Below are 8,882 nucleotides of genomic sequence, written 5' to 3'. Positions count from 1 at the left end.
ATATGGTTTTGTTGTTCATCTTTTTAACCCACTTCTCTTTTTAGGGGAGGGGTGCGGAAGGAGGATATCCACTCCTTATTTTGTCCATTTTTTTTTTTTTTTTTGGCAATAGTATTGTGGCTTGTCCTGTCACATTTGTAGTAAAGCTAGTGAAGGAAATATAAAAATTGCAGTGACAATAGGTGCTTGATGTGACTTTACTTTTCGTAGATTTTTAGTTGGAGTCACTTCAATGAATGGAATGTGTCCTTGTTTTTTTTCTCTCTCTCATACTCAAGTCATTACACTACCTGTACAAAATGTATGTGAGCCATGGTAACAATAATGGTATATGTATAAGGGCATCGGATGGGGGGGGGGGGGGGGGGGGGGGGGGGAGAGAAAAAAAACCTCAAATTGCATTTCCTACAAATGGTTTTGTGTCATAGTGGAGATTAACCAATTTCAAGTGTATCTTTTTTTCTTTCTTTGTAGTCTGCGTCAAACGTTTCAAATTGTAAAATCACACGCTCGCTTTTTCGAATCTTCCAAGTGATTGTATATTATTGAGATGCAATGATAAAATCATCCACATGTTTCTGGTTATATGCAAAGACAATACGTTCCCTCCTCAGTACGTAATAAATGTTTGTTTATACATTTTGCTCTGAAATTTCTGTCAACGTCACCACCATCTTGTTGCCAATTTGTTTTCTTTCAGAACAAGTGACCTGTGCTTATAAAAGTTTCTCCCTAAGTAAGACCCGTTTTTAACTCAAGTTGGCCAGATATATTGAGATAAGATGAAATGCAGTCCCCCGTAATGCGATACATTTAGAGTATAGGACCATTTGCCAGTAAGATTTTGTGTATTTGAGTAATGTGTAACAGTGCATTCTCATGGTGTTAACATTCTGTTCACACTACAACTGTACGTTCACACTGTGTTCACACTGTGTTCACTCTCAAAATGCCTCTCACTGAATGTGAACTTTCTGGTTGGAATGTCTGGTATGGCTACAACAAAGAGATTTTCCCCAGTGACTGCTAGAGTGCGGACTCTTCATACGCCCTGTACCATTGTTTTGTGAGCGCACGGGGAGCACTGGATGACGGCGAGGCGGTAGGCTCACCCCTCATGCTAACACACTAGCAAACGAGCAACCGAGGAGCAGCAAAATCAAGAAGTGCGTACTCGCGTAAAAGTTCAAAAGTTCGCATAATACGCGCTATAAAAATGGTACTTCAGTACGCAAAGTCCGCCATCACTAAGTGGGTCAATGGCAAGCCCCCATGAAATCACTGACACCTTTGTAGAGTCTGCCCTCTAGTGGTGGGGAAGAGAAAAATCTCTTTGGGCTACAATGTGGGAAGAGAAGTGTTCTTTGCCCTGTGGTTCCTAGCCTGCACGTGGTTGTATTTATTCTTTCCTTGGCCGCTGGAGGTGAAATGTGAGGAAATGTCCAGTGATGAAAGATAATAGCTCACATCCACGAGGCCAACCGTCAATGAGTGTCTCGAGTAAACCGCATCTTGGTTTCATCCACGAGAAATAACAGAAATTTCCTTTTGAACTGTCCTCCCTCATCTGTCGCTATGAATTCATTTGGCACCTTTTTGCCTCATTGCAGGAAAAGAGACGAATTACCAATTTTCATGCCATGGTATTGCAAATGTTATAAAAGTTTCTGAAAAAGAGAAAAAAAAAATTCGTGCAGACACTCACACACAAATATATCATATATTGAGGAGATACAAATGGTAGAAAATATATTTAGCTGCTCCATCCTTATAAAGTCCACAGAGCCACCAGCCAGTTGGCGGCTGCCACACCGTGTGATGGTCTGTCTAGGTGATGCTGCTGGATGAATATCTCACACCCATTTTGAAATGGTCTTTTGATCAGTGAGAGGAGGTTGTGACATTGTATCATTAAACACGGGGCAGTGGATTCAAATACAGTTACCAAAAAGGAAGCAACTGAATTCTGTCTGTTCGCCGTTTCGAGTGACTACACCATGCTTCCAGGGGTGTTCACTTTTTCGGCCTTGAGCTTCCAGAATTTTGGGACTTTCTGGCCTCTGAAAGTTACATTAAAAAGTCAAATATCACGCATATGATATCATTTTGTAATATTATAGCCCCTCGTATACCATCCTGTAGTCAATTGCTTCAATCCCAGTGAAAACTATGCACATTTTTATATTAGTTTCTAATATTGTCATCACTCTTCCCAGAAGCAATTTTCAAGCAATGCATCTGTAGGACATGTAAAGTAGGTTCTCTTGCCCTGATATTACATATTGCACGTTCTTCCCACAACATATTATGTACTTTGCCACCTACCTGTGGTTTACGTCAATAGAGGGCGCTTTAGTCTTTTAACATAATATATATATATGTTATATTTAAATTATAGTAAGAACGAAAATATTGAAAAAAAGAATGTCTGGGAGTTAATATGGTGTATTACTCGGTCTGTTCAATATGTCAAAAGGCCTAAGATAATTTTCAGCTCCAGCTGTACACGGCTTTGGAGCTCTGTTTCTTAGTCCCTGTTTAATATGTAGCTTCTTGAAATTTTCAGCCACTTCGAGCTGATGCAATAAGAGTGTGAGAATAGCCTATGGCACAATTATGACCCAAACACGTCCCTGTGGTTTGCTAAGTGGAGTAAAACAGTGGTGCAAATCCTCTAGTATTTGGGAGGTGTCTTTCATGTTGCCTTAAAGAATAATAGTGATTAGATTAAAGTCACTCTCAGTATTTCTATTCAAGGGTCCATTTTGATTCACTCGGCAAATGCTGCAGAACATAATCCATGGGAGTCGTGATTTTGGACTCAAACTTAAGAATTTCTCTCATAAGCCTCAGCAGTGACTGAGTCCACCTAGAAAGTTTAATTATCGAAGCTATCAAATTAGATTATGTATTGTGATAGATTGCACCTTCTTACAAAGATAAAGCAGTGCTTGTCTCTAATAAGACCAGTAAAAGTCATTTAATTCTCTTATTTGTCCATTACACAATTTTAAGGGCCAAAGAATGATGTATTTTATGATATAAAAAAAAAGTTGTAGAAATACACAGGTACGGAAATTGTTGAGAAAATGTTAAATCTAATTTCCTTCTCTTATGAAGTGTTGTATTATTTTGTTCCTTATGTCATTTTAGATCAAAATTATTGATATGTTCGATTCGTAGTCCTTGCTCTTTTGTATTTATTCTCTATGTGTTGGCATCAACAGATTCCATGAACCAATTGAAATCATGCTTTCCCCTTATGTCCAGATAGTAAATGCGAAAGGATGGCGGTACACTGTATACACCACGTATTTAGCGAGTCTTAAATTTTTGCGAATCGGGACTTCCAGACAATATCAGGAATGGTTGAATTTGCAATCTTAGACTACTGTACTGAACAGGTCACATTCATGTCTGATCAGAGTTAATACTTCGGCATGTGTCTAAATTGGCAAATAGCATTCAACTTGTGAAATTCGTGAAAATTAAAACTTCGCAAAATATACGGCGTATACAGTATATCAAAGGATGCTTATTCTTTCATATTATGAAGGGTGTTTCTTGAAGAAAGATAAAGAGAGAGAGAGACTTCAACCTTTGCTTGCAGCAATAATCGGTAAACGTGTGTGATTACACAGACCCAAATCCAGGCAATTACTGGTCCATGATAAGGTTCAGACAGAATTACACTATGCTTCCATGTTTTCCTCTGTGGTCAATTGATCAAATCATACTATTAAGGGGCAACATGACTGTGTATAAAAATGAAATGCAAAATTTAGATTTTATGCTGTTAAAAGAGCCACTATTCAGCAGTCCGCGGGTGATGGAAGTATAATATATGAGCACACCTTGCATCCAGATGGTTGCCAGGATGCAACATATTTCGAGAATCAGCTAGAAATGAGCGTGTCTTCAGCCATAGTGAGTGTGCCATGTGACGTCTTAGTATCTTGACAAGTACATGTAGGTCATGTCATTGAAATAGACATGCAAGGCTAAGTGAACACACTGTACTTTATAGAGAGTTTATTCCACTCTGCATTATGGCTGAATTTATACATTTATTTGCAGTGAATTGTCCTTTTCCCCTATGATTGTACAAGTGCAGTATACAAGAGGAAGTGAGCTTGTTTCAGTACCTAATCGGAAAAATGTTGACACTTATTGAATGATGTCTGTTTATTGTCATGCATATGTACCATACCAAAGGTTGGAAGAATTTTGTATAATTTTCATTTTGGATTCATCCGGCAATTGTAAATTGAGGTCATCCTATGTTCGTCAACTTTGTAAACTCGTCATTTGCTTGCAGCATTTTGCTCGCTGAGGAAAACTTTGTTTCTTGAAGTGAAATGTTTGATTGTCAGAAGGAAACATTTACCCTGTGATTAAATGGCTTGTTTCTGAAACCATATGGGAGAAAATCAAATTAAATATTATTCCATGTCAATGGTGCTTTAACTGCCAGACTGGCAGGGCATTCAGAATCAGGTGTACCATTGGTACCATAGAGGCATAAAATGACAGCTGCATCCAGTGGAGTTTGTGGTACCATTGGTACCATAGAGGTATAAAATGACAACTGCATCCAATGGAGTTTGTGGTACCATTGGTACCATAGAGGTATAAAATGACAGCTGCATCCAATGTAGTTTGTGGTGCCATTGGTACCATAGAGGTATAAAATGACAGCTGCACCCAGTGGAGTTTGTGGTACCATTGGTACCATAGAGGTATAAAATGACAGCTGCATCCAATTGAGTTTGTGGTACCATTGGTACCATAGAGGTATAACATGACAACTGCACCCAGTGGAGTTTGTGGTTACATGTCATATGCAAAATCCTTTTCCTCTAAAACATTGGAACTGCAGCAACGGGGCTTCTCTTGAAACAAAGAAACACCTGAAACAAACATTTGTGTTTTCCAGTTAACAAATTTCTTCCTTTTTTGTTACGATGTCTTATGGGGTGCATATACACCAAACCATCTGATGTAATACAGAACAATGCAGTATTTCTCAGTCCCAAGGATGTGTGTACACTGAGTTTTGAAGTTTTGCTGTTTGCTTTATATCAGGCAGCACGTTTTCTATCCCAGGCATCCATGCACCAATGTTCTCAATGTTCTCAGCTGTCTTGGGCTATGCTCTGTCAGAGTTGTGGGTTCAGAGAAAATTAGCGAAAATAATGATTTATGCAAATATTTATTCCGTTCATAGTGTCCATTGTACTGAAGCCACGTTTTCCCCTCTCGAGTATGAGGCAACATTACGACATTATATAATTTCATAGTTATATTTCTTTTTTAAGAAGGATCCATCTCTTCTTTGACTTGCCAGCCATTATGACAGGTAGATTTATTACCTCTTCTGCCAGCAAACAGAGCAAAGATCAAGTGATGTTTTAGTTCTCGGTAGGGAGCTTTAGATTTTTTGCGACGGGGACGTTCAGTGGGGGAAAACCTGTCCCGAGCATGCGCAAAATCGCTTATCAAACTCGATCTGTTTATGGCTTGCGACGTCTGAGTTTTCACTACGTGTTATGGGCTATAATACAGGTTGCGTATCCGTGTGAGCTAAAGCTACGTTTTAGAGGAGAACGTCCAACGCGCTCCTCAGTGGTGGATCCAGAGGGGGGCGCACGCCCCCTCTTTAAATTAAAAAAAAACAACAAAAGAAATAAGAAGAACAAACTAGGGGAGGGGCATGCGCCCCCCTTTAATTTTGTAAAGGCACCTCCACTTTACGGAATTCCTGGATCTGCCCCTGCTCATTGTCTCAAACGTCCGCGCCGAAAATCTAAAGCTCCTTGTTTACAGACTAGTGAGAGGAACTTTGCACATTGGCAGTCTGCCAATTTGAAATAATCTGTAGCTCTTCCAAACCATGTTATTCGTTTTTAATGTAATAATAATTCTTTATATATATATTTTCATGTGAATAGATCTATTGTAATGAGAGTTATTTTTTATGTCACATGCATCCTTTATGCAACTCTCTTTAGATAATGTTTATGCCTCACTGTTACGCTTATGCACCTGTTCACCCACTGGTCACTGTAGAAGTGATGACCATGGCTGCACTGTTATGGCTACCTGGGAAGAGAAAAAGTGACCATCCAAATTCTTTGACCATTTCCTCTTGGAATTGTGGCTGACCAATTCAAAAAAAAATTCATGGAAAAAAAAAATGAAAAGAGTCAGATCAGTAATCAATATGTCAGTGATATCCTCACTCCCTGAAAATGAATGCACATGCACTTTGTATTTATGCACATAAACGGCAAATTGCGTTTGTTATTTCTTTGGAATAAGGGCACATGTTTGGGGAAAATATTTTGTCAAATCAGGTGTAAGATGATTACACTGTATTCCTCTTGCAATTCTTTTGCCAGGTAGCCCAATAATTATCTATATGCATTGTATGATTTGTTTGTGTTCTCTTCTTTTTTTTTGTGCACTTTGTAGGGAATGAATAATTCAAACGTTGTACATTTTGTTACCAAGATTTTGTCAAAAGCTTATTACGATGATGTTGCCTCACTATCTGTTGTTGTTGTTTTTTTCTCCAATCACTTTGTCTGCAGATAGGGATGATTTCTGTATTGTTCTTAAACTGAGTTTGTTCTTTACTCATTTAGAGAATAATACTTGATGCACACTATTACGTTTCATTCTGTTCTTTTCATTTTTGCGTCACAGATTTTTAATTCTCAAGCACTCAACACACATAACTCTTCACACTCTATGAATTATCATACCAAAGCACAGTCAAAACTTGTAAAAATTGTGATATAGCATAATTTCTGACATGTTTTGTTTCCTGCAAAGAAAAAAATTACATTTTAATGTGAATGTTGATGACAATTAAAACAATAACAATAGTGATGATAATAATAATGATAATATTGTTATGCATTATTATCATTATGTTTATCATTATTATTGGCCACTGATATCTTGGAAAAAAAAAGGTTTGATGAGCATACGGACCTCTGTATACAAAGAATTCTTTCTTAAGATATTTTTATCAATTATCAAAATTGAATTAAGTCTACATGAATATGTAGGTTTTGAAATGAATGTAATTTCTAGTGAGTCTAAATAAAGCACATTGAAACGACAACCATAACACATTCACGCTACAACATATAGCACGAACTATACAAAGCCTTGGACAAAGCTTGGACAGCTACCATGCCAGTTCTACTTTATGACAGCAGAATGATCAGAGAAGTAAAAAAGTGAAATTGTAGGGAAAATTGTACACACACACACACACTTTTTTTTTGTTTTTCAACGATGTTTATTCTGTTCCATTCAAAGTAATAGAAAAAAAAATAACAATTTTCATTTGCTACAATTGAAATGACGAAAATATACATTTGTGATCATAATAGCAAATTTGCTATTGCTGTACATAATGACATAACAAAAATTACATTTTCATGAACAATTATCAATTTACATACAGTCACTTCCCCTATGCTCTCAAAAAAATTGCTTAAATTTAACAGTGATAATTCAATTCTTCTAGCATTAATCTTAATAATCATCCAAATGAATTATGCAGCAAAATTATACAGTAATAAATAATGGAACCATATTATTTATCAACCAATACCCGCCCACCTACTAACTCATATCCCTTACTGAGTCCCTATGACCACCCCCACCAGTTCCCTCCCTTCCTGTTTCCTCCCCCACCCCTATCTGTACACATGCAACACACAAACACACACAAACACACCCATACACACACACATACACATGCACCTAATTTGGTTAACTGCTCTTGCCTACACATCACAATATAGTAAATATAGTTATATAATCAGCCCGCCAACAGGCTGACAGGAACGCATGGGAAAGGAGGGGGAGAAAATACAAAACAACACAAGAGAAAAAAAAAAGAAGAAGAAGAAGAGGAGGAGGAATGAAGGAAAGGGAAAAAATGAAGAAAAGAAAGAGTGGAATACTATGGAAACATTACTATTTTCATAAAAGTCACAGACGTTGCACATAACTTCAGACTGGTTTATTCAACGAAGTCTCAAAATATTCCCATTTTTGTAAATGTACATGTAGCTTCCCAGCCTTGGTCGCAAGGATTTTTTCCTCATTTATTAATTCAACAATAATCTTTTGTATCTTTTCTCCAGTGGGTAACTTATTTCCCGTTCTAGATTTAAAAATGATGTATTTTGTTAAGATAATCAAAGTATTTACACATTTTGATCTATTTGAATAACCAGAAATTCCCCCAAATATATCTCTCCAATTCATATTCCTTAACTCATTTATATCAAAATAATTAATTATGAATTCCCATAACGGTTTCACTTTAACACAGTGTAAAAATAAATGCAGATAAGTTTCAGGCTCATGTTGGCAGAAGGAACAAAGGCTGTCTGTTACAAAACCAAACTTCATTAAACGCTCCTTAGTGTAAACTACGCCATGTAACATCATAAATTGAAATTCTCTATATTTTCTTATCAATGTACACTTACTCGGTTTAATAAAAAGATCTTTTATTTCTTTGTTTGTATAATCATAGCTACTGTGGTCATCTTTGATTTGTAAAACATAAGATGACTGTAAATCTTCCACCATAGCCTCATATATTTTTCTCGATTTTAAAACTTGCAAATTTACTCTCTGACCAGAAAAAAATCAATTTTAAGTCAAAGTTTGTGGAATCAACTTGCTGAAGTGTACCTGCTCTCATAGAATCCTTCCATTTCTGGGGTATAGCATTAAATATATCATTCAGTTTAAGCAATTCTTCTACCTTAAAACCAAGACCCAAGCTTTGAAAATGTGACTGAGATCTCAAATGACCGTTATCTAATATATCTTGTATTGTAATTATT

The 8,882-nt window shown here is 36.9% G+C and overlaps 1 protein-coding gene across 1 annotated transcript in view; it reads left to right on the top strand.

Moving 5' to 3' along the window:
* Positions 1 to 336, top strand: part of LOC139743058 (CYFIP-related Rac1 interactor B-like) — a 77,014-nt gene extending 76,678 nt beyond the window's left edge. Inside the window, exon 11 of the mRNA XM_071653566.1 lies at positions 1 to 336. This exon is cut by the window's left edge and continues 3,351 nt beyond it. The gene's annotated coding sequence lies outside the window, so the exon portion shown is untranslated.
* Positions 337 to 8,882: the final 8,546 nt, after the last annotated feature.

Source organism: Diadema antillarum, unplaced genomic scaffold (assembly GCF_040938485.1).
Source record: "Diadema antillarum isolate AM-2024a unplaced genomic scaffold, OU_Dant_1.0 seq00001043_RagTag, whole genome shotgun sequence".
In the NCBI taxonomy this organism is placed as follows: domain Eukaryota; kingdom Metazoa; phylum Echinodermata; class Echinoidea; order Diadematoida; family Diadematidae; genus Diadema; species Diadema antillarum.
The sequence above is the reverse complement of the archived record's forward strand: the minus strand, read 5'-3'. Positions and strand labels throughout refer to the sequence as shown.